Below are 27,914 nucleotides of genomic sequence, written 5' to 3' on the forward strand. Positions count from 1 at the left end.
TTCACTTTCCATGGATTGTTTGGGAACCCCGTTTCTTTAGCATTTTTTAACTTTATTCCACAACTTTTCTTTTTCTTTCTTCTGTTTTTTTTATATGGAGGGGTTCCATTTTCCTCAAAACCATGGATAGGAGGGACTTTCTTGCACTTTTTGATTTGCCTTCTCTTTTCACCACACCCCAAACTTAGGATTTTAGCCTAAGTTGGCTATTCAAACTAACCACAGTTTCAGGAAAATTATGGGTGATGGATAAAAAAAGGTCATTGTTTTCATCAAGTTTTTTCCAAAGAAAGGTAAGGCTCACAGAGTGTTCAAAAAGTATAATTACATTTTACCATGAATTCTGCACCTCCAAAAATGGTATCAGAGCTATGGATGAAAAGAAACATACTAGTAGAAAGTTAAGAAAAATAAGAAGAAAATTAGATAAATTATATCCATAATATAAACAACTCAATATCACAAAAATTGATAACGACAAATTAGATCAATTAATAGATAATATATCTAAAACAGAATATAAATATATTCAATATTTAAAGATACAATGAATAACGAGAATAACGAATATAGACAAAAACTTACTGAAATAATTATAGCAAAAAGACAAGAATTGAGACATAGGCAAAATAGACTAAACAGTAATATATTTGAAGGAATTTGTAAAAAATCTATAGTAGCACAAAAAATACTATTTTATATCTACAAATACAAATAGAAAACTTAAAATATAAACTACAACACAATTTATAAATGAATCAAGAAGAATACGCAATAGATGAAAACACATATGAAAATTATGACGGATTAAAAATAAAAATGATATTTTCTAATCTAGGAAGAAGATATAGGAAAATAGGTGACAATCTAAGTTTAATGTTAGAAAAAGAAACGGTAAAACTAGAAGATAGTTTAACTGCTATGATAAGAATAACAAAAGAAAATGAAGAAATAGATAGAAAAACGGAAATTGAAAAAATAAAACAACAAGAAAAAAAGGAAGTACAACAATTAGAAGAAGGAAGAAATACTAAAATAATAGAACTAGAAAAAGAGTTGGCAATATTAAAAGAAATGTATGAAATTAAATAAAAAGAAAAAGAACAAAAAACAAAATTAGCAAATGAGATAAATAAATTTAAAGAAAAATTGCAATTAGAAGAAGAACTAGAAGAAAAAGAAGAAAATAACCAAGATAATCTACCTGAAATAAGAATTGATGAAATAAACAACGATGATCTAGATGAACAACAATAAGAAACAAGTGAAACATATACAGAACTTTTAGCAAACATAGATAATACAAAGAATTTAGAAATAAATACAAGAGACGTAGACATGGATGAAAAACCTAGTACATCAGGAATAAAAAACCCAACAAATTTAAAATATTATAATGCAAACTATGAATAATATGATAAAGAAAAAACTATATGGGATAAAATATTGAATAAAAAAACGACACCTAAACCAATAACTGAACAACATAATCTTTTAGATTTAGAATGTGTAGCAGATATAAATAAAACAATCCAATTATGGATGGGATACATATCAAAACAATTAATAGATAACAAACTAGGAATGACAGAAACACCAGAATATATAGAAAGAACACTTATAGGAACAGTAAAATTATGGCAACAAAATTTATCAAATGAAAGTTTAAAAACTTTAAGAAGTAATAAAAATTTTGATGGTGAATTAGCTACTACAACTATGAAAATAAATTAATTTAGTAGTATGACAACAGAAGTAGAAGAACAAAATAAAGAAAAAAAAATCATAAATCAGAATCTAATGACAAAATTAGCAATATGTAATATGTGTTATATATATACATGAATATACATGTGCATTTAGAGAATACTATTATAAAGGAACATATAGCACAGAAGAAAGTAAAGAAATAAGAAAATTATATTTTACAAAATTACCAGAACCGTTTATTTCAAAAGTAATAAAAAGTTGGAATGAAGCAGGATTAACAAATACCTTAGGAGCTAGAAAGAAATTCGTACAACGATGGTTTATAGAACTGTGTGAAAAACATAAAGAAGAAATAAAAGTGGAAAAAATATTAGTAAAAAACTTAGCATGTTGCAAAAATAAAACAGCACCCTAATTTGGTTGTACGAATAGGTATTATAAAAATAAATAAAGAAACTATAAAAAATACATATCAAAATATAAGTATAAAAGACCAAGGAGAAACTACTACGTAAAAAACTACAAAACAAAAAGACCATATAGACCGAAGAGAAAACTAACGGAATGTACTTGTTATAATTGTGGAAAATTAGGACACATAGCTAAAGATTGCAAATTACCTAAAAATCCAAAGAAAAAACAAATATCAGAAATACTAGTAGACAACGAAAAATATATACCAATAGAATATATAGATTATGAATTAGAAAGCGATGCTAGTATATATGAACTATCAGAAAACGAAATGGAAAATAATTCAGTAACAGAATCAGATAATGAATACTATATAAATGACTCAAACAGATATAAAAATAATAACTAAAGAAAAATATCCAGATGAAGAATCTTTAGAACAAAAAATAATATTTGATAATAGTATACTTGAACAAATACAGGGAAAAGAATTAGATCTAAGCGTAGAAAAAATATTCGAAATACCAACAATAAGAAACTGGTTTAAACGACAAAAAGAAGAATATTTTGTAGTAAGTCAAAGAGAACATATCATAGATTGCAAACACACCAAAGGAAAGACTAAAATACCAATAATAAACAAACGAATAATAAATAAAGAAATACAAAATATTGAAGCTAAAAATCCAATTAAATATGTACATTTAGGAGGAATAGAAATACTAATAAAAGCATGTTTTAGGGAAGGAATAGATACACCCATAGAAATATACTTAGCGGATGATATAATTATACAACCCATAGAAAAAAGTATAATAAGTGCAGTAAAAGGTAACCTCATATACCAAAAATTTAAATTTATAATAAGTGCTAACTACTCAGTAGCAATAAATGATAAAAACATAGATAAATCACTAGTATTATATTGGAAAATGTCAGGAATAGAACTTGTCCCAGGAAGTAAAATATTTACAGCTAGATGTAAAAACTTGTATGATTTAACAACAAAACATAAGATAACAACAAAAAATAAAATAAATAAAATAAAAATAGAAAATCCTTTTGAGAGAATAATTACAGTCATAGATAATAATGACTATAGTCATAATGAGATTGATATAGAAGAAGATTTAGAAATAGTAAAAGAAAGATTAAGCACATCAAAAAGAATAAACTATGAAATACCCCAAATATCATCAAAAATGAGTACCTCAAGAAGAATAGATAAAACTCCACAAAAATCAATACAAGAAGAAATAAAACCATATCATTACTACATAATGGGAGTAATGGAACAATGAAAATATTTAATATTAATAAATACAGGACAAGAAGAAAACTATACTACAAGAGAATTAGTAACAAAAGATGAAATAATAACTACTGAACAATTATGCCCTGAACTACCGAAGGCATTAATAAACACCGAAGAAACTACAGAAAAGGAAATAATCATTGGAGGAGTACCAATAGTAATAAAGCTTAAAGTATATCAAGGAGATAAAAATATCACTTTAGGAATAAAATGATTAGAACAAGTAAAACGATATAATTTAGAAGACAAACAGTTAACAATAAATTATAATAATAAGAAGATAATAATAAAAAAAAACTTTCTTATGATAAAAACATGAAAATAAATATACTTGCAAAAATAATAATAGAAGGATATTACAATAGATATTATACACCAATGATAGACATAGGAGCAAAAGCTAACATATGTAAATACAATTGCTTACTAGAACATAAATGGAAAAAATTAAAAACACCGATAGTAGTAACACGATTTAATAATGAAGGAAGCATGATCACATATAAGACAAAAAATATAAAAATACAAATATGGGATAAGATATTAAGTATAGAAGAAATATATAACTTTAAATTGACCACAAAAGATATGTTATTAGGAATGCCATTTTTAGAAAAATTTTACCCACATATAATAACAAAAACACACTGGTGGTTCACAACACCATGTAACAAAAAATAGGAGCAAAAAGAGTGAATAAAAAAAAACAGAAAACAATAGAATGGATAAAAGGTAGTGAGAAAATTACACAAAAATTAGAAAATATAAAAGAAGAAGACCCTAAAAATAGAATTGATTATATTCTCTATAGATAAAGTAAAAATAATCCAAGATAAAAGTTAGAATTATTATATAGTGAAGATCCTTTACAAGGATGGGAAAAACATAAAACAAAAGTAAAAATTGAGCTAATTGATAATAATAGCATAATAACCCAAAAACCATTAAAGTATAATTTTAATGATTTAAAAGAATTTAAGATACCTATAAGTGAATTACTAGAAAAATGATATATACAAGAAAACAATAGTAAACATACAAGTCCAGCATTTATAGTAAATAAACATAGTGAACAAAAAAGAGGAAAAAGTAGAATGGTTATTGATTATAGAAATTTAAATGCAAAAACTAAAACTTATAATTACCCAATACCAAATAAAATATTAAAGATAAGACAAATACAAGGATATAATTATTTTAGTAAATTTGACTGCAAATAAGAATTTTACCACATAAAGTTAGAAGAAGAATCTAAAAAACTTACAGCATTTACAGTACCACAAGGATTTTATTAATGGAATATATTACCATTTGGATATAAAAATGCACTAGGTAGATATTAATACTTTATGGATAACTTCTTTGAACAACTAGAAAATTATATAGTATACATTGATGATATATTATTATACTCTAAAACACAAGATAAACATATAAGGTTATTAGAAAAATTTATACATATCATAGAATACTCAGGTATAAGCCTAAGTAAAAAGAAAGCAGATATAATGAAAAAGCAAATGGAATTCTTAGGAATACAAATAGATAAAAAAGGAATAAAATGCAAACACATATAGTACAAAAAATAATTAACTGAAATGAACAATTAGACACAAAAAAGAAATTACAATCATTCTTAGGACTAGTAAATCAAGTAAGAAAATACATACCAAATTAGCAGAGAATTTAAAACCATTACAACAAAAATTAAAGAAAGACATAGAATACCAGTTTGATAAAAAAGACCAAACACAAATACAAAAAGTAAAACTATTATGTAAGAACCTACCTAAACTATATTTTTCGGATGAAAATAAAAAATTTACTTATATAGTAGAATCAGACGCCAATGAAAAAAGTTATGGAAGAGTCTTAAAATACAGGTATGATAAAGAAAAAATAGAACATCATTGTAGATATTATTTAGGAACATTTACTAATGCAGAAATCAGATGGAAAATAAATAGGAAATAATTATATTCAGTGTATAAATGTTTACTATTAGTTGAACCATATATTGTATATAACAAATTTATTATAAGGACAGATAACACACAAGTAAAATGGTGGCTAACAAGAAAAATACAGGATTCAGTAACTATAAAAGAAATGAGAAGATTGGTATTAAATATATTAAACTTTACATTTACTATTGAAGTAATAAAAACTGACAAGAATGTTATTGCAAATTACTTATCAAGACAAAACTACCCAAACTGAGAAAGAAAATACAATTGAAGAGATACTCAAAGGCATTACTACACTTTGTATCAAAGTGGACAGTATGGACAATGAGATACAAAAGCTAAAGAGTAATGAAGATAATCTGAAGTCTAAAGCTAGTACAAGTCAGCAACATGACTATAAAAATGCGGAGCTAAGTCGATCGGAAGACTTTAAAAATCCAGAGCTAAGAGGTGATGTTGGGAAACACCTTAAAACTCATAATGATTGTCTAAATATAGTTGTAGGTACAAGAACACCAGTTATTGAAAAACAACGAAATGCAAATTTAAATCAGTTATTTGAAAAGCCATTTACACAAAAAACAAAAAACCCATTAACCATAGAACCACAAATTTCAACGTATGCAGATAGCCTACAATATGAGAAAAAGGTGTATAACCACATCACAAGGACATACATCAAAAATATATACAAAATACAGAGTTACCTAAACCTCAATTCCAGATCTATCACTACAAACGATCCAAACCAAGACTATATAACCCAGAAATTACAAGGATACAATAAACTAAATACACGGCCAAAAACCAATGCTAACCTAGTTAAAACATGTTATAATTATGGATTAATAAGTACTGCATATACTTATGATGGAGAAGAACTAAGTGGCATACCAGAATTATACAAAGCATTTATTATATACAAAAGAGTGACCAAAGGAAATTTATTTTATGTGAAATTCTATACGGCAACAGCAGAGATATTACATGAGGAGATAAAACCTCATATTCAAGTTGTAAAGATAGGCCTAACCAAAGAGATGATAATACTGGAAGATATTAGAGAACAACCAGAAATACCAAAAATTGAGATATCCAATTTTTATGCCAATAAAAGAATAATCCAATTTTTATGCCAATAAAAGAATAATTGGTATATCAACTATAATACAAGAACTAGCCAACAATTATTTGAATGGAAATGCTATATGGAATTACTATTCTAGAGATCAATTAATTATTTATGCCAACTTAAGGGAAGTAAGGAAATCAGATATGGATGAAGTTCAGAAATGGATTTTATCATTATTAAAACCAGAAGAAAGACCTACAACAAGAGCATTAAAGGCAGGATTTATTTCGTCAAAACTATTAACCAGATATTGTAAGCTAATTGGACGCAAATATCCTGACCATATTTGTTCAAAATGTAATGGAGAAGACAATGTGATTCCCGATGTCTAGCTAGAATAAAGCCAAAGAGATATGAAGAGAAAGAAGATAGGGACAAAGAAGATAAAGACAACTAAAGAGATAAGGCAAAGAAGACATATTTGGCCAAAAATCCAAAAACAAATTGTATGTAAATTACTAGGTACATTATATTTCGTCTTATTGTAAGAAAGTTAGTAGAGTAGGAATAAATTATGTAAATTAGTCAACAAGTGTAGGGTAGTATGCATTATTAAAGTATGTATTAAAGTGGTAGGTAGGAGTGGCATGCATTATGAATGGACAAGTGTAAAGTGGTAGGTGTGGTAGGTGTGCATTATTAAAGGAGTGTGCAGATAAATATAAGTACAGTAGCTATAGGATAGGATTTTCTTTCTATATAAATGAATGTACATGTAACATAAAAGGCAAGCCTTCAATAAAGAAAGTGAGCTTTCATAAAAACACTCTCTCAAATATTTAAATACTTAATAGATAATGGAGCAACCCTCAGATACCATGGATAAGCAAGAGGAAAAGGTATATTGTTCAACAAATATGCAGAACTAATTTCATATATTATTGAATATCATATATATAATTGAATAAATTTATGTTAGTTATTATGTATTAGAATTATTTGAATCATGATTTCTAGTTTATTAGCACACTGGAAACAGGGAGAAAACTTCTATATTATGCCATCCTAATGTTTAAACCAGTAGACAAGGAAAGCTGTTTAGGGGAGTAAACAAAGTTGAGGCGCTGATAAGAAGGAAGTATCCGCTAAAGTACGATGCTAGTAGTGACAGGAAAACATGACAAACAGATAATCTAGTTCATAATGATCTAATATGAATTTAATCAATTATGGATATGATAGGAAGGAATAATTGAAAATAAAAAACCTGCATAACAACGAACATGACTACATACATGCATGATGAAATAATAAAAAACTATGAAACTTTAATCCTATATATACTTAAAGGAATAGAGATGATTGAAATAAGAAGAATCATATGGGAAAAAATATTTAATGATAACGAATCAGAAGATATATTAAACCAACAATGGTATAAAATAAACCTATATGATTTAGACCTCGAAAGAATAGAATGGTATGATTTAGAAATAAATTCAGATTAAAATGAACTACGAATATTTATAATATTGGACAAAAGCTATGAAAGACATAAAACTATTGGAACAATTAATGGAAAATAATTTACATATGTACCTAAGAACCCAAGATATGTTGTATCTAGAATACATCACAAATAATATTAAAGAAGTAGTCAGATTAAGACAACTATCAGAAGAATATTACAACAAGTATTATTACATTTTACCATGAATTTCGCACCCCCAAAAAATGGTATCCAAGAGACAGCATCACTTAGTTGACCAGACCAACGGGGAAAATTCTAGGATCTATCATGCATAGTTCAAAGGTAAGATCATCACACTAGGCATTGACACTATAAGTCAAACAAGACTCCACACTTTTGCTAGTGTGCAATGATCATCACAAGAGAATCAATTTGATACAAGGCTAGTCATAACGAGATGCAATGAGTTCACATATTGTCTATGCAACTTAATTTGGCCTCATCATAGCCGTACATTCCATGTTCGTTCAATTGTAAGCATTATCCAAGTCAGCGATATTGATCAAAATTGAGACTCAGTTTTTTGCAAAAGAACAACCACATGCAACATGTGAGAGGTGGTAAACGGAAGGGTCAAAATAATTTTGCAATTAAAAATAAAAAGAGCCTCAAGCTCAAACATCCACAAAAAAATAGTGATAATATCAGTTAAAATAGAAAAACCCATATATAAGCACAAAACACGAGCATCAATATTCACAAAAAATGTGGGCCTCACCCCACCACAAATAAAAAGTATTTGTCTTTAGATGCACATGACAAAATATCCAAAATGACAATTAAGAAAGACAAAGAACGAGGTCAAGAGGCGATCCTGGCTAATTGGTCGCTCCTTCTGTCTAGGCTTCAGTGTTTGGGTAATGCTTAAGGCTTGGGACTCAAGAATCGGGCATATTTCTGATGCATTGACCTGTTAGGTCCATTAGGAGTGACCTCCTACAAATTTGCCCAATAGGCATGTATAGCGGCATAGAACTACCGGGCTCATGAAGGTACTTTATGGTTTCTTGGACTTTTTGAAATAGGTATACGACCAGAAGATGCATAGACTTCCCTGGCTCCCTTGCCCTGTCCCTTATCTTCCTTCCCACCAAATGTGGGCAGTGAAGTAGCCTTGCCTTTAGATGTAGTTGCCTCCTCATTCATCGTCTTCTATTTAGTTTTGTCTTGGGCTGGTAAACTTCTCTCGGCTGCTTTTGGTTTCGCCATCTGCAAATCATCAAGAAGAATCAAAGAGATTGGTTCGAAAGGTCCGGTGAGTCAGCCAAAAGCTGAAATGCATGCAAAATCAGATGGGGCAGAAAAAGGGAGTTCGAGAACACTTTCGGTGAGTTGTCGAGTACTATTTGCGAACTCAGGTTTCTTGACGAAAGGTACAACATTAAACATTAAATTCCACAAGAAATTAAAGTGAGGTGAGGGTACTTGGTGAACCACCGAGTAGTTCGGCGGGCTGGACCTAGCTCGTCAAACAACCTAACGCGCCTATTCATAACCCATCTTCTCAAATTCAACCCCTTAAAGCCCAAAAATAAAGTCAGCATATGCACTAGTGAGATTTAACTCAGATCCATAACATCCAAACACAAACTCACAAACTATTCTTCTGCTAAAAGCACAAACAGACGGGGTCTTAATACTTATGAACAAATTGAGCCACATTGAGAGATTAATACAGGTACACACAAGAACAAGATACGGCTATTGCGAATAAGTACAAATTCTATAAACTAATTTTGAGTGTCAGGCAACCAACCTTTGATGTTTCTAACGGTAGGATTGAAAAGCAAGGTAGCAGAGAAATCCAACTCCGAGCACAAATCAACCCACCGAAATACTAGTAAAAGGTGACAATAATAATTAAAAATACTACCTTACTGTGAGTTTTTGAAATTTAAAAGTGAGGGAACGTGCAATATTTGGACTCTTAACACTTGTGGCCTTCAAAAACTGTCCAGTTCGCATCCACTCGGTGACATTAGTCACACTCGCCGATTTATTTGGCGACACACCGAAAGGTCATTTGGCTTGCCAAAGTTTACAGAACCTCCATGTTTTGTGTGAGTCCAAATGGTAGTCTCTGTCCATATCACTGACCCGGTCGATGATTCGCCAATAATTTCCTGTGCTCGCTAAGTTTTACAGACTCCAATGCAAGATGGTCTTGGGTCTAACATCGGTTTAATTCGGAGTCACCGAACTGTTCGGTGATTCACTGATTGGACCTGTTGTTCACCAATTTGCACTTTTCGTTCACTTTCCACACTTTCGTCTGCACAATCAACACACCATTATTTTATTAAAGAAAAACAAATGAATAAATGGGTTTGTGTTTCCTCCCAAATAGTGCCTTAGTTAACGTCGTGGCACGATGCAGCAACACCTTCATGCTTCATCTAAATAAACCACTTCAACTAGAGAAATCTCTTGACAATCCCCAAAGTATAATTTCAGACGTTGACCGTTCACTTTAAATGAAGGTCCGTCATGATCTTCAACTTCTATAGCACCATTGGTGAACACTCGTGTTACTCTAAAAGGTCCAGACCATTTGGATTTGAGCTTTCCAGGAAAGAGTCTAAGTCGAGAGTTGTATAACAAAACCCAATCTCCTACCTTGAAGTCCCTCTTGAGTATCCGAGCGTCATATCACTTCTTCATCTTCTCTTTGTAGATGGCTGAACTTTCATACGATCTGAGTCTAGATTCATCCAGTTCGTTCAACTGCTCTATCCTCTCCCTTGAAGTTTTTGACCAATCCAAATTTAAAGCTTTCAATTCCCACCATACTTTGAGTTCTAACTCGACGGGCAAATGACAAACCTTACCATAAACCAATTGATATAGAGACATCCTGATAAATGTTTTGTAAGTGGTCTGATATGCCCACAGTGTATCATCGAGTTTCCTAGAACAGTCAGTTCTGTTGACATTTACTGTCTTTGCCAAAATGCTTTTGATTTCCCAATTTGATACTTTAACTTGGCCACTTGTTTGGCGATGATATGGGGTTGCTACTTTGTGTTTCACCCCATATTTGCTCAGTGCCATTGAAAACCACCTATTGCAAAAGTGGGACCCCCCATCGCTAATGCTTGCTCTCGGAGTGCCAAATCTTGCGAAGATGTACTCTTTCAGAAATTGGACAACGCTTTTTCCTTCGTTGTTTTGAAGTACGATAGCTTCCACCCATTTGGAAACATAATCTATAGCCACCAAGATGTATTTATTTCCAAATGAGCTCACAAATGGGCCCATGAAATTGATCCCTCATACATCAAATAACTCGACCTCTAAAATTGGAGTGAGAGGTAATTCGTATCTTCTAGACACTCTGCCTTACTGCTGGCATTGAGAGCATTTCTTCGCAAACTCATGTGCATTCTTGTAGAGCGACGACCAGTAATATCCACTCTGAAGAACTTTAGCGGTGATGAGAATACCACTTTGGTGACCTCCCACTGGAGATGTATGGCAAGCATGGAGAATTTCTACCGCTTCTTCTTCCGGAACACACCTTTTAATGACATGGTCAGCACACTCTCGGAACAAGTATGGTTCATCTCAAAAGTGATTTTTAACATCGAGCATGAACCTCTTCTGTTGGTAAAAGGTCAACTCATCTAGCATCATCCCACACACAATGTAATTTGCAAAATCTACATACCATGGCGTATGTTTGAGAGATTGCAAACACATGTTCATCGGGGAAGGAGTCATCTATGTCTACCTCATGCTCAATATTTTCCCTTAGTTCCAACCTTGATAAGTGATCAACCACTTGATTTTCACATCTTTTTTTATCTTTTGCCTCAAAATCAAATTCTTGTTATAGTAGTACCCACCTTATCGATCATGGTTTTGCATCTTTCTTTGCCATCAAGTAACGGAGTGCAGCATGATCAGTATGTACGATTAGTTTGGTTCCTAGTAAGTATGCCCTGAATTTTTCAAATGCATAGACTACGACAAGCAAATCTTGTTCAGTGACCGTATAATTTTGATGGGCACTATTTAGAGTCTTGCTTGCGTAATAAATTAGGTGAAATAGTCTGTTGCGCTTTTGCCCCAACACGACTCCCAATCCCATAATCCTAACATCACACATTAACTCAAAATATTTAGACCAATTAGGGATGATGATAATCGGGGTGGATATTAGTTTCTCTTTCAAACACTGAAATGGAATTCCTTGGTAATGATGTATCATGGGTCGATAGGACTATGGCATTCCTCCCTAGTACACTAATGTAATGTAAATGAAATGATCTATGGGAATGTAGGCTAAGCACCGAGTGGATATGTTAAATGGAAAATCTCCCAATGTTAGGTTAGAGTTCCAAGTAACATCTTCATAGCCCATAACTATATGCCCACATAGAATATTGGCCAACAGATTCAATGCATATCCGAGGTAATGTTATCGTTCTACCTTAGGCAAGTAGAACACCTTTTACGGTGTGGGGTAGACACCAAATTCCATCTGTAGCTTGCATGGTCTATGTCGGTTAAACGCTTATTCCCATCATGTAAGATGTGCACTCTAGTTTCTTGATAGGTACTACAAAGTGTAGGTGGTAATATTGGATGCTCTCTATACATTGCACGAGTAGGCTTTGAAAGGGCTACAGTGAGTTCTCTATGTCTTAATGACTGTTGTGTGAAGTTCTCTAAATGAAGTTAATGAAGAATGTTGACTTATTGTCTAAATGAAATGATGAATGAGTAGCTTATATTGATGAAATGAGTTACTTAGCATGTTGGGTTGAAATATAGTGGGTCTTGTCTAGTGTAGCATTGAGGAATACCTAGGTGTGGTATGAAGAGGTAGTATGGGCTGCCACATCATGTCTTACTTAGGTGTATCTTAGGGCAACTTTAGATAGAGGTCCTAAGATGATGAAATGACTTACTTGACGAATATGTTTATATGTTGTATGTTGGTACTAGTTGAGCATGATTACTTGCAATGTGAAGATAAAGCTTTATATGTGATTTTGAGTAAATGTGAAATATGTGACTTTCTATGTTGGTTGTGATTTATTATGCCTCTTTTATCAATGTTCATGAAGTTTTACAAAAATGGCATAAAAGCATGGCTTCCAACAAAATGTCGCTTTTTAAAGCATGTTTTTGCATGGTCATCATAGTTAGTACATTTTTTGTGTGCTAACCCGTATTCTCTTATTTTTACTACAAGTGTAGGTTCCGACAAGTGATTGATCCTAGCTAGATCAAAGTGCTTGGATAGAATTTTCCTCCAAATCTTGGTATGTCCTCATGGATTGGAGGATCAGAACTCTTATGTTTTCCTTTTCGTTCATGTAATAGACATTTAGTAGTTTTCGATTGTAAAGGGTCGTGCCCCTAGTATGTTTGAGATTGTGTCTAAGATGGCCATGTGAGACTTAGTTGTCCACTGTGTCTTTTTGAAAGATTGGTTAACGAAGGTTTTGAATCGTATGGTTTTAAATGAAAAGTTTTAATTTCGTACTGTTTTTATTACCTATGCAATGAATGGATGCTATGAGGCTTGTATAAGACCCCTTGGGGATCGAGTACGCCGTGTTACGACTAGGGGGTGCTCTTGGATCGTGACAAGTGAATGGATTAAGGTGTGGGCTGCTCTTATTTTGCATGTTTTTTAATGTTCTAGAGAAATCACTTGATTCAGGGTAAATTATTCGAGAGAAAATTTACATCCACTATAGACTAGCCTACTCACTAATATATAGCTATTTTCTAATAGTTGCAATTACACGTATGTCTATATTAGCCTATAATTGATCACATCCAAAGAACCCATCTCATTATTACTAATTCGTATTATTTGTGACGATTCATTGTTGTTAATCATAATCAAAATCCCCCATTTGACATTCGTGTCACCTCTTAGTTTGAATGATGTCTGTATTCGATAATTTTTATTCCTATGACTGATTTGACCGTGTTCATATTTCCCAACTGAATCTCAAACACGTACTGCTCCCTATGGGATTTGACCCTAACTCATTTAGTTGGGTTTTATACTAATTTACGATCGTTGACACTTAGAATTGGATGAAGTGTATTTGATAACGTTAATTAAATCTGAAAATGGCTTTGATAGGTCTCGAATTTATTCTAGAGGCCATTGAGAAAGTCCGACTCATTAGAGAGAGGTTGAGAACCGTTCAAAGTCGGAAAAAGTCTTATGCCGATGTGAGAAGAAGGGATCTATAATTTGAGGTTAACGATTGGGTCTGTTTGAATTTTTTTGCCAATATAGGGTGTTTATGAGCCCAAGATTTGGACTCATTTAGGGCTTTGTTTACATAGATTTGGTGTCCTCGAATGCTTAATTTATGCCAATAACTGATGTTAAATACTTGATTTTTAGGTATATGGATCGATGAATAAAGCAAAGACACTAACAGGAAAAAAGGAATGAAATAATCTGAAGAAATTATGAAGGGTGAACCTCAGGACCGCAAAGAAAACTCGGCGTGTCGCCGTGTGGATTATCAGACCGCTAAAGCTCCAGTGTGCCAAACCCTGAAGGAAAGAACTAAGTCGGCGAGAAAAATGAGTGGTCGGCGGATCACCGAGTAGTTCAGCATGCAGTGTTATATCGCCCAAATTTACAGAACCTCGAGGATGCTGAATAACAAGGAAAAAGGGTGATGGAAATGACCAAAGGGCGACTCGCCGAGTGGTTCACCGAGCCCGACTTACTTCACCAAATGACTCTTTGTAGAACATTTTATGCTGATTATAAATACATTTTTGAACATTTAGTTTAGGGACTTTCAATCAATCTTTTCATTAATTTGGAGGATTTCATCAGTTTTTATCTCTAGAACAATGTGGAGATAGTTTTTCTCTAGTTTTTCCTTAGCTTCGAAGAATTGAAGTTTTTCACTTTTGCGAAATTGGAAGTGGGTCTTTGATATTCTTCGAATTGGGGCATTGTAAGGATGAATATACATATACCCAATTGATGTATTATCAATTTGGTGAATGCTTTTACCTTTCTATAATGTCTAGCTAAAACACAAATTCTTGGGGTGTGATCATGTGATTTTAGCCTTATTTAGTTTATGGGTATTGTTAACTGTTAGTTTAAATACTATTTAGAAGTGAGTTTAATCAATAATTGTGGTTTAGTTTAAGAATTATAGTTGCAAACGTAGTTCTTTGTATGTGTTCTTGGCTTGCTCGAGAGAGAGGTTTTAGAACTAAAATTATTGGTTGATGGTCTGTGCGTATTTGATTGACTTGGGTTCAGCTCGAGATAGTGAATCCTAAACCTAATCCCAGACATTCAGTTCGAGAGAGTGAATGGACTAAGGTGTGGGTTGTTCTTATTTTACATGCTTGTTGATGTTCAAGAGAAATCACTTGATTTAGGCTAAATTGTTCAAGGGAAAATTTACCTCCCCTATAGCCTTGCTTACACACTAATATCTATTATTTACTAACAGTTCAATTACCCATATGTCTATAATTTCCTATAATCGATTACATCTCAAGAACCCATCTCATTATTGTTAATTCTCATTGTTTGTGATTGTTACTTGTAGCTGATAATTAAAACCAATACCCCCATTTGACATTCGTGTCACCATTAATTTGAATAATGTCTTTAGTGGATAACCATTGTTCCTTTGACTGATTTGAACATATTCATACTTCCCAATTGAATTTGAATCACGTAACCGCTCCCTGTGGGATTTGACCCCAACTCATTTAGTTTGGTTATATATTGATTAACGATCGTTGATTCTTAGATTTGGATGAAGTGCCTTTGAAACGTTACTAATCAAAATGGAGACGCTATCGGGGAGTGGTATTATTTGAAATTCTTTTGTGCAGTTGAATTGTTTTCTCTTTAGTCATAGTTGAATCCACTTCTTTTTAGTTTTGGTGTTCGTCTACTTGTTGAACAAAGTAATTGAGCTGATCTGGTAGCAACGATAACCAAGTGGACCACCCTCCTTCAAAGATGATGATTCTTAGGGACAATATCCTAAATTTCAACCACTTTGAGGGTGAGACAATCCATGAGATGTGGCTGAGAATTAAGACACTATTATTGTAGTGTCCAACTCATGAAATTCCAGATAAGATGTTAGTGGACTGTTTCTATAGAGGTCTTGGTCATGAGAATTGAGGAGTGACGAACTAACTTTCTCCGGGTTGTCTAATACGACAACCCTATGCAATAGTATCCCAACTCCTCGATCACATGACTAAGACAAACAATGATAAAGATAGGTACATTCCCTCTCATGAGCATAGAAAGCCCAAGGATTATGAGGGTGGAAAGATAAAAGAGGTAGTCTCACTCATTCTCCACAAAGTCGAAGAGCACGACAGAGTGTTGAAAGAGATTACAGAGAATGTCTCGATGCTAAATCAGATTATTGCTTCTCATTCCATATCTATTTAGTTGTAGGAGACCAAAATGGGTTGTATGTTATCTCATCTCTACACAAGACAACAAGGGGAGTTGCCTAGTGATAATATGACAAACCCCAAGAATGAACTATGAGTAGCTACTAGCGTCGTGCCATGACTTTAACTAAGGCACTGCTCTGGAGGCAACCAAAGTTTTCATTTCTTTGTTTTTTTATTTTGAATAATGGGTATTGATTGTGCAGGTGAAGAAGTGGAATTTGTTTGAAATGTGGAGGTTGGCGAGCCAAGAGGGCAGTCGGCTACTCGCCTAAGAGGTCGGCGAGCCTGACTTTGTCCACCATTTGGACCCCCAAAATTAACTGGAGGTCCTATAAAACTCGGCCAGGTAAGTAACCACTCAGAGTGTCTCCAAGTGGTTTGGAGAAGACGACTAATATCGCCAAAAGGGCGCGAACTGGACAGTATTTAAAACACCAATGATTTAAAATTTTGAACTCTTTTACATTCCCTAACTTTTAAATTCATACAATCACACCAACACTTTAAATTTTCAATATTCTTGCATTTTATAGTTTTTTGCTTGTCATTCTTGTGTTCGGAGTTGGAATTCTTTGCCATCTAGCATTACAAATCGTATTTTGGCATAAAAGATTGGTTTTTCGAACCCCAAACTCATAAATAGTTGTTAAACTCTTTTGTAATTGCTTAATTCTTATAGATGTGTGTTGGGCCTTCTCTGAAATTATAAATATGTGCTAGTATGCCTTTCATATTCTCGTAATTACGCTAAAATTTCTTAAAATGTTAATTACCCGAATTTTATGCTTTAAAATTGATCGTAATCTTATGGGTTGTGTTAAATTGTTGTTGAGTCTACTCGGGTGAAATCCGAGTAAATAAAATTATGCTAAATGACGTGCTTTGCCCAATGATGGAGCATTTGACGTCATTCTTAAGGGCTAAAGTCATCAAATGACCAATTTTGGCCAAAATGGGGGAAGTCTGAGTACCCCGATGGCATTGGTCATATTGGTTTGGGCTTAATTGATTTATTTTTTTGTTTTCGGGGGCTGTGGGTTTGATTTTGGAATTCGGGGTTGAAACTAGGCACGTTGGGTAGTTTGGCGAGCTGGGTCGAGCTCGCCGAACAACTCAGCGGTTCACTGAAGTCCCCCTTGGTCACCCTTAATTTTCATCTTTGGTTGAGTTTAAGTCTGTAATTTTTTGCAGGAATCCTGAGATCGTCGAATGCACTCGGTGACTCGTAGAATGTATCCCTTGATCGCCCTTTCTACGCCCCTAACCTATAAAACATACTGTAACTTTCAGTGGGATAGTCTGAGCTCACTGAATAGTGTCGCCAATTTAGCGAAAGGCCCTGAGCATCGCTCAGCTGTCATACTTTTGGGAAATCTTTACGCCAATCCTTTCGGTGATCCCCTTCTGGCTCGCCAAAGTGATTCGGTGACTCATCGATCGGTTCGGCAAGTCTTTCTGCACTTTGATTTCTACAATTTTCTTAAATTGTTCTAACTCATTTTGGTGTATTTTGCAGAAATGGCTAGATCTAACCTGGACAATAGTGGTACGCCGCCACGCAAAAGAGCATGGGGAATTTTAATTATTAAGAGGGTAGTTGCCCCTTCTAAAAAGAGGAAGAAGGCACCTCCCAAGGGAGGTAAAGGCAAGGGCAAAGTGCCCGCATCTGAGATAGCAGAGCATAACTCCAGCAGCGAGGGGGAGTTGTTTGATTATCAGGCTGCATTCCCTAACCCTGAGGATGACCAACCTCTACAATCTCGGCGAGAAGAGATTTGTTCCAGAGTTTGCCAAGGCCACACCTCTTTTGTAATGCAGTACCAACGCTGGGATAGATGGTGGCTCCAGCGTCATCAGTTCAGGGTCCTCCTCCCTTGCTACTCAACAGGTTAAAGGATGAGGGATTAAGGACGATTCTTGAGGAAAAGTTGTTTTCTAATGAGAGGCTAGTGGGCAGGTATTCCAGGGTAAGGAACTTACTCCGATGCCATCACTTTGATATCTTCACTAGACTCCGAGGCCCATATATCCCCACCTGGGTTTGTGAGTTCTACGTTGCGTATGGTGAGCTAGTTTCCTATAGGAAGAAGAAGGTCAGTGCCTTCAGACTGGTGAATCCTGTAGTGGTTCGGGTGAAAGACGTTGGGTGCAGCAACGATCACATCAATGTTGTACTTGACAGAGACACGAGGATTGAGCACGAGTATAAGGGGCTAGCTATAACTTAAGCCCTGGATGATTTAAAGGGCTGGATTGCTCCCCTGATTTTTGACACAACCCAGAGGTGGATTGAGGAAGGAGCTCCAATTGACAAAAAAGACCTGAATGTAGATGCGTGATACTTTTTGGATTCATCAGCAGCTCGATAATTCCCTTATAGAATAAGTCCATCCTCTGCCACTCAAAGCCGGCTTGTCTCGGATCCATCATTACATAAAAATAGCTCAACTTGGGACTCATTATTAAGCAGGAGATGGCCATGAGGGCCAAACAGCGTCAGACATCCCTTCTCTTCCCGGTCCAAATTATAGAGCAATGTCGGTGTGTTGGAGTTCCTCATGATGAGAAGAGGGACATTGAGGTCACTCCCACATCTTCCAAAGACATCTGGTGCATAGAGTCCGAGTACATTCGAGAGAAGGCCGATAGGAGGAGAGAGGCTCCGGTGGATGCATCCCTGGAGGATGATGTTGAGTCTATACCCGTTGAGGCATCTTTTCCTACTCCGACCTCTGGGACTTTAGGTACTACTGCTTCCACTTCCTCCCAGGTTCTTGGTTCTTCTACTACTTGTCAGCCCACCAGTATTACTCAGGCTATAATCTTGAATATTGGGCACTTAGCCCATTCTACCGATATGCGACCTACCCAGCTGGAGGATGAGGTACCTCGATGATTAAGAGGGCCATCCTAGCTACGTTGACACCCCTTCTGGTATCTATTCACGCTCTCACCTCGAGAGTAGAGAGTCGACAGGGGGCTACTTCAAAGATGACGACTTTAAAAGTCGAGGGTGCAGAGTTGAGAAAAGATGTGGACTACTTGAAGTCCACACACTTCACTTCTCTCTTGGAGGCAGCTGATGATTTGGATGCCCTAGCTAGTTCTGAGATGCCTCCGGCCACCACTAGAGATGTGCCTATGGATAATGTGGCATCGGTTGAGCCGAAGGCAGAGACAGATGAAGAGCAACTAGAGGTGCAAGAGGAGACCATCTATGGAGACCTGCCAGATTTAGAGGAGACGATTGTACAGTTGATCATTTAGACATCGCTGACAGAAACATCCATGTTAGGCTCTAGTGTAGCCACTGTTGTTGTTACACCGGGTACTGATACCCAGGATCAAAGTGTGGCTCAGGGCATTGATGCCCCGACAGATAGAGTGATTGTGTAGGCCGGACCTTTCTTTACCTCCCTCTCTATTATTTTTATTGACTTTTGGTTATGTTTGTTACATTTGAGGGTAACTGCTTTTTTTTGTTTTTGGGGGTGAGGTATTTCCAAACCTACCTCTTGTGACTATATATTGTATATATATATTGGGCTTTTGTGTTTAAATTGTGTTTTGATTTCTATATTGTGGATGTTTGAGCTTGTGGCTCCTTGTTATGAATTAAAATAGTTTTTGACCCTTCTAAAAGAATTTTGCCACTCTTGACTGTGTGTGAATGTGGTTGTTCTTGTGCACAAGGTCCAAGAACAATGTGTGAACCTTTTGCATCTCGTTGTAACTAGTTAATTATTGAATGAGTCTCTTGTGATGAACATTGCATACTAGCAAAATTGTGGAGACTCATTTGATATTGGTTCCAATGCCTTGTGTGATGAGCTTACCATGAACCTTGTGTGATGAGCTTACCATGAACCTTGTATGATGACACCTATAATTTATCTAGTTTGTTCGATTGACTAAGTGATGCAAGCTCCTGAAATGATCTTAGGCAACAATATACCTCTTTTGCAATCAACCTTGTGAGATGTGTGAACTTTTCTTGAACCCCTTTTGAGCCTTATCATTTTCTTGGAAGAAACCTGATCAATAGAAACCTTTGTTTATACATTCACCCATAATCCTCATGAAGTGTGGTTTGTTTGAATATCCAACTTAGGCCAAAAGCCTAAGTTGGGTTGTGGTGAAAATATGAGGTAAATTAAGAAGTGTGAGCAAGTCCCCCTTGATCCATGGACTTTAAAATGATGGAACCCCTCCATATAAAAAAAGAAGTAAAAATAAAAAATAATGAATAAGTTGTGAAAGTTGCAAAAGAAATGGGATGTACGGTATTCCATTGGAAGTAAATAATGGGGTGAATTTTGAGCTTGAGTGAAAATGCTGAAGAAAAGGAAGTAAAGTGATGTTCATACCAAATTTCATGAGGATAGCAGTCATTGAGCCTAATTGACCATACATTTACACTCAGCCCCGTTACAAGCCTTGAAAAGACCTTTTTGATCTTGAGCTAGCTGAAACAAATGTTGATCGGAAAATAAGGGAAAACCTATGGATGAAGTCATGCATGTGTTCATCTTTATGAGTGTGAGAATTGAATGTGATTTCGGAGCAATAAATTGTTGAAGAATTATGTGTGAATATGGAATCATCCTTGTTGTGAGGGCATTTGAGTACATTTGTTAAGCTTGAACTTGCATTTGAAGCAAGTATTGTCAACTTGAGAATCTTTGATAATAGTGAGTCACAACATGAATCTTTGAGTGCAAAATCGATCCTTGGATGAGTAAGGTTAGTCTTGTTGTGTGTATTCATGATTGAGTCTTAGGTAGTACTGTTGGAGACATCCTCTTTGAACTGTTGAACTTGAGTTTTACTTGAGGACAAGCAAAAGTTTAAGTTGGGGGTATTGATGAGTCAAAGATTTGGACTCATTCAGGGTTTTGTTTAGATAGATTTAGTGTCCTAGAATGCTTAATTTGTGCCAAAATCTGATGTTAAATCCTTGATTTTTAGGTATATGTAATGAGGAACGAAGCAAGGACACTAACAGGGAAAAAGGAATGAAATAAGCTGAAGAAATTAAGAAGGGCAAGCCTGAGGATCGCCCAGAGCACTAGGTGTGTTGCCGAGTGGCTTATTAGACCACCTAAAGTTTTAATGTGCCAAACCCTGAAGGAAAGAACCTAGTCGGCAAGAGAAATGAGCACTCGGTGGATCGCCGAGTAGTTCAACTATGCAGTGCTATATTGCCAAAATTTACAGAATCTTGACGATGCTAAATACCAAGGCAAAAGGGCGATGAAAATGACCAAAAGATAGCTCGCCGCGTAGTTTGACGATCCCGACATACTTCACCAAATGACTCTTTGCAGCACATTTTTTTGGTGACTATAAATACGTTTTTGAAAATTAAGTTTAGGAACGTTTAATTAATCTCTTCATTAATTTTGAGGATTTCATGAATTTTTATCCTTAAAACAATCTAGAGACAGTTTTTCTCTATTTTTTCGTTAGCTTTAAGAATTGAAGTTTTTATCTTTTGAGAAATTTGAAGTGGGTCTTTGAGATTCTTCGAATCGAAGCATTTTCAGGACGAATCTACTCTTACCCAGTTGATTGATTATCAATTTGGTAACTGTTTTTACCTTTTTATAATGTCTAACTAAAACCCCAATTCTTGGGGCGTGATCATGTGATTATGGGTTGATTTAGTTTATGGTATTGTTAATTGTTAGTTTAAATGATATTTAGAAGTAAGTTTAATCAATAAATGTGGTTTAATTTAAGAATTGTAGTTGCAAATGCAGTTCTTTGTTTGTGTTCTTGGCTTGTTAGAAAGAGAGGTCTTGAACTAAAATTATTGGTTGATGGTCTGTGGGTATTGGGTTGACTTGGGTTCAGCTCGAGAGAGTGAATCCTAAACCCAATCCCACATATTCAGCTCGAGAGAGTAAATGGACTACGGTGTGGGTTGTTCTCATTTTATATGCTTGTTGATGTTCGAGAGAAATCACTTGATTCGGGGTAAATTGTTCGAGAGAAAATTTAGCACCCCTATAACCTAGCTTACTCACTAATATCTAGCTATTTACTAGTAGTTCCAATTACCCATTTGTCTATAATTTCCTATAATCGATCACATCCCAAGAACCTGTCTCATTATTGTTAATTCTCACTGTTTGTGACTGCTGTTGTAGTTGATAATCAAAACCAAAACCCCCATTTGACATTCATGTCACCCCTTAATTTGAATAATGTCTTTATTTGATAACCTTTATTCTTATGACTGATTTGAACATATTCATACTTCCCAATTGAATCTGAAACATGTACCGCTGCTTTGGGATTCTACCCCAACTCATTTAGTTGGATTATATACTGATTAACGATCATTGATGCTTAGAATTAGATAAAGTGTCTGTGATACGTTACTAATTAGGTGTGATGAGATTTGGCAAGAAAGGGAAACTTAGTCCCCGGTATGTAGGCCCATACCAAATTTTGAGGCGTACTGATAAAGTTCCCTATAAATTAGATTTGCCAAATGAGTTGGCTTCGGTGTATCCGGTGTTTTATGTTTCTATGCTGAAGAAGTGTGTTAGAGAATCGGCATCCATAATACCCTTAGAAGGGTTGGGGGTTAATGAAATTCTTTCATATGAGGAACTTCCAGTAGCGATTCTAGACCGGCAAGTTAAGAGGTTGAGAAACAAGGAAATAGCTTCCGTAAAGGTTTTGTGGAGGAATCGTCTAGTTGAGGGTGCTACTCGGGAGGCCGAGGGTGATATGAAGTCCTGCTATCCCCATAATTTTCCTTCTACTCCTATTCTATCTTGAGGTAAGTAGTTCCTAATGAGTATTCATTGTTTTGGGAGTCATGTGTGTCATTTGAGTTTTTCCATGATTTCCATATACGCATGTTCTTGAGAAATTATGTTTTTGTAAGAAAATGAGATTTTATGATTAATGTCCCTCATGTTGTTGTGCATTTAGAAAGAGTTGCCTATATGCTTCATGAGATGAATTGTTGAACATGCTATGATTATGCCTTTTGAGATGTGAATTGCATAAAGGCTCCATGAGATTATGTTGAGCATGCTTTTAGTTTGGAGAAGGTAGTTTCTCCTATAAGTATGAAAAATTGTTGAGATTTTGTGCATAATGGGTTGATATATGTAGTTCCTACTACCTTGATATGCATTGAGTATGTTTGAGTTGGACTTGATGTATGCTCTTTTGAATTGTGCATTATTTTGATGTTGCATACATGATGGGCTGCTAGTCTTGAGTCTTTACTTTTGTAAGGTGTCTAGATCTTCATTCGAGGACGAATGATCCCAAGAGGGAGATATTGTAACACCTCGGAAACTAGTAGGCAAAACTTTAGGTTGGCGTGAGGGTTAGAGTCATGGTTATAACTCCCCGTACTCAAAATTGAGGGTTTTATGTTAAAACGTCAAGGTACCACCCCGCAAGGACCAACTAATAAAGTTCCCAAACAGTGACCCAAGGCAGGACCCACAGTCCGTGGGTGGGTCCACTCTCCGTGGGTGAGAGGTTTCGTGGATGGCCCAATTTCTTTGGCCACGAACCACGCCCAACCATAACGGGTCGTGGTCCCATCCACGGTCTGTAGGTCAGGGGTCTGTGGTTCGGGCCTGAAAGTTGAGGGTCAGTTTGGGTGGTTAAGTCTAGGAGTATTTGGGGTTTTCCGGTTTTAATTAATATTAAGTGGCGTCATTTTAGCCTAATTTAGACAACCTATATAAGGATTTTAGACCCCTAAACTATGTCATTCAACTCATTATTTCAAAAATCAATTCCTAACTCATCCTCTTCAAATATTTTCTTTCTAGAACTTGAAGAACAAGAAGGGAGTTGGAGCTAGGGTTCAAGTAGCAAGGTATTCTCATCAATTTCCTTGGATTTCATTGTTAAGGTATTGTTTTCTTTCATCCATGGATAGCTTTCACCCATGGAGTTTGATTAACGTATCAAGGTTCTTCATCCAATAATAACTGCTAACGATCGTTCGTCAATATAATAACCCAACTACTTGAGTTGGGGTCGATCGCATAGGGAGTAGTACTTCCTTCAAATTCAATTATTAAAGTATAATGACATCCTCTTCAATCAATCACTCCTTACACAATTAATATTGAAATTTCAGCCTTCGGTCCTTAACTATTGCTCCAAATCCACGCTTTAACACAAATAATCAACTAGTAGAGTAAGACTTGGGGAATTGATTAGTCAATTGTCAAATATTAACGAAATGGATAAATATTACTGGTTACAATGGGATAATTTTTTGTGGGTAGGTCGATAAACAACAAAAGGTATTTCAAGACAATTGCCATCCTGATAATATTATAACCCTATCGACTCATAATTCTTGTTTCAAGAAATTGAAGTTTCAACATCTTCAATTTATGGATAAGTTGATACATCAGATACCAAGGAACTTGTCTTTGTCAACACTTCTTAACTATACCCTTAAACTGATCGTGAGTTTAACTACGTCATATCTTTTGTCAATTACTACATTAGTCATCTATACTAAACAGTAAATACTAGTCCAAATTGCAGTAAAGATTGCTCATTTGGAGTAGCAGTTAAGAAACATACTGACAGTAACTAGAATGACATGTGAGCTACATATTTTATTGAGTAGTCAAAACTACACAAGGCAAAATACTACACAAGTCATGACAAAGCATACTGAACAGTAACTACAACAAAATTATACGATAATCGAATTATAAGCAACATTAGATTATTGATATTGAGATGAGGCGAATTGCAACTTTTCTTTTCTAATTTATTGCCATTGATGATCTAAGATTCTAAAATTATGTTAAATGAAATAATATTGAAGTGTTATAACTTACAAATTTCTCCTCTGCACATGGCTCTATCCATTCTCCCCTTGTACCATCCTTATTTCTTTTCTTATGCGTCTCCTCAAATACCTCAGAATTAGACACTTCTGCACCTTTTAACTTTGTTTGCAATAAAATTTATAGAAAGTTCAATCACATTTAGTTAAAAGTAAGGAGATTCAATTAAAAAATTACCATTTTTCGTTTGTGGGCTGCAACCTCGGGTGTGTAAAGACCAACCCTTTACGGAGGCCCAAGCTGCCTTTGCTCGCTCACACTTCTCCTTAAATTCAGGAGTGTTCTATTTCTCCAAATATTTAACCCAAATGTTTGCTCGTAGCCAACTGGGCTTCGCATTATTTTTTTGAGCTACAAACAACATTTCAGTAACTCGTATACAAGCATTCTTCTCAAAAATGGAATTTATTTTAATCTCATAACATGGCTGCCATACACACTTTGGCTGCACCATACAAAAATGTCATTACATTCAAAATTCAATATGTGATAACTGACATAAGAATAAATTTTATTTGTACCTTATATTGATTCCATATTGTTTTTTGATATTGTAAGGAAATTCTTTCCATCTACCCCAAGCATCATTGAAGAATGTGTAATAGATTCTGCAACCATGCGCGAGCCAAGATATGATGGTGCAAACCTGCATTAAACTTAATTCATGTAAGAAGTACATTCACCAAATTAAAAATAACAAAAAGATAACATAAGGATAACTTACCCATCCTCATCGGGGTTGATAATTAGCCTATGAAAAGCATCATATTCTCTAATATCTCCAGCATATTGAGTCTTTGCACAAGCAGGTGTAGTAGTACTACTGATCACAGATGGTGATGCTGGTACAGGGCCTCCAATATTTGACCTAGATAAATGTGGTGTCGATGATGCTGGAGATACAGCTTGAGTCGATGATGGAAGCAGAGATGAGGAGCTACCTTTTTGAATGATATGACAGCTCGAAGAAGAATTTATACAAGGTGTGGGAATAATATTATTAGGAAGACTTGTACTCCTGCCATGAGAAGCTGTGAAGTTATTTTGGATAGGCCCACATGGTGGTATATTAAAAAAAGAAGATGGTGATGAGGTCAACAGAGGAGGAAAGCTAGGGGGTAATGATGTTGACATAGGAGTAATAGCGGGTGGTAGTGACTGTTTTTTAGTAGGAGTGACAGATGGCAGTGAAGTTGATTGGGGAGGAACGGGTGGTGGCAATGAATTCGCCTTAAGAGGACCTACATCTGGCTGGCTAGAGTGACTTGTAGGTGGCAGTGAAGCTGGCTGAGAATCGTGTTGTTTCCTTTTATTTGTATGCTTTCGACGCTTTCTAGATGTCTTCTTCATTGCCTAAAACTCAAAATATGCACAAGGATACATTGTAATAAAGCAAGAAAAATATGAAAGTGCTTTAATAACAAAAAGTTTTGAAAGTAAAATAACAAAAAGTTTTGAAAGTAAAATTGTGATATTTAAAGTACAACTTGTGAGATTACACTGAGTATGTTGTTGTTGTTATAAGATAGAGAGGTGCTAAACATTGTTAAGTCCTAGATCCTAACAAAGTACAACTTTTATCAGACTGTAAACAAAGTATTTTTACCAAAAGAAAGTGTGCATTCCATGACTATAACAACCATATCACACAACTTCAGTATGCACAATGTTTCAACTTGGAAGTGAAGTCTAAACACTAACTAATGAACAAATTTTGCAAGTCAAATGTAGACAAGAATCAAGATAAGCTTATGCTTTAACAGCAAAACAAAGTTTACCTGTGAAGCTTATGCCTTAACAACTACCTCTTTCTCCAAAATAAATTATTACTCACCCAAAGAAAACAGATACTACTGATTTAGTTTGATAGATAGAGCCAGATCTGCAAGAACTTTTAAAACTTCAGTCTATCTCTTTCATCCCTATGTCTATCTATATAACCTGACTTAAGAAATTAGTAAATAAAATAACTTGACTGAAATGCTAATTATAAAATAGTAGTATCTTTTAACTAGAGTATTTGTATGAGGTAACAGCAAATAAAATCAACATAAAACTACCTATTAAAAATCATGATAAAACATAAGCACTTTCAATATAGGAATACTCAATCAGAAAAAAATCAAACAAGTCAATCTTCTTTATTAGATTCATAATCACTATCAAATTCTTCCTCATCAGTTATTTCATTTTCTTCAAGTAATTCCTCATCACTTGTTCATATTCATCCGTTTGGGATTCCTCCTCGTTAACTCTGGATGATCCTTCCCCATAATTATTGAGATATGATTGAAGGACGGTAGTATCAAATTCTTCATAGATGCCTTCACTATGCTGCAATTCACCTGCTAATTTGTCATCCACCATTTCTTCAACACTTGATATATCATTTTGTTACGCTACATCCAATGCATCCTCAACCTCCACTCTCCCCACGGACTTTGTTTTTATAACTACACGCTACGAAGACTTATTCTTGCACAAAGGATATGGAACGTAATACACTTGTTTCACATTTTGTGCAATGGTAATGGATCATAGAAACGATATTGCCTCGTGTGATTAATTTCAAAAATGGATAATAAGAGCTATGGATAATAAGAAACACGGT

The 27,914-nt window shown here is 34.9% G+C and overlaps 1 protein-coding gene and 1 pseudogene across 1 annotated transcript in view; both read left to right on the forward strand.

Annotated features, from left to right (window-relative positions):
* LOC125838451 (transcription factor Pur-alpha 1) overlaps positions 1–27,914 on the forward strand; it is a 631,298-nt gene that overhangs the window by 332,327 nt on the left and 271,057 nt on the right. The gene's annotated exons all lie outside the window — the stretch shown is intronic.
* LOC125838449 (uncharacterized) lies at positions 5,616–6,879 on the forward strand (annotated as a pseudogene).

The sequence above is a fragment of the Solanum verrucosum genome, unplaced genomic scaffold (genome assembly GCF_900185275.1).
Source record: "Solanum verrucosum unplaced genomic scaffold, falcon-dt-bn FXZP01000286.1, whole genome shotgun sequence".
Lineage (NCBI taxonomy): Eukaryota > Viridiplantae > Streptophyta > Magnoliopsida > Solanales > Solanaceae > Solanum > Solanum verrucosum.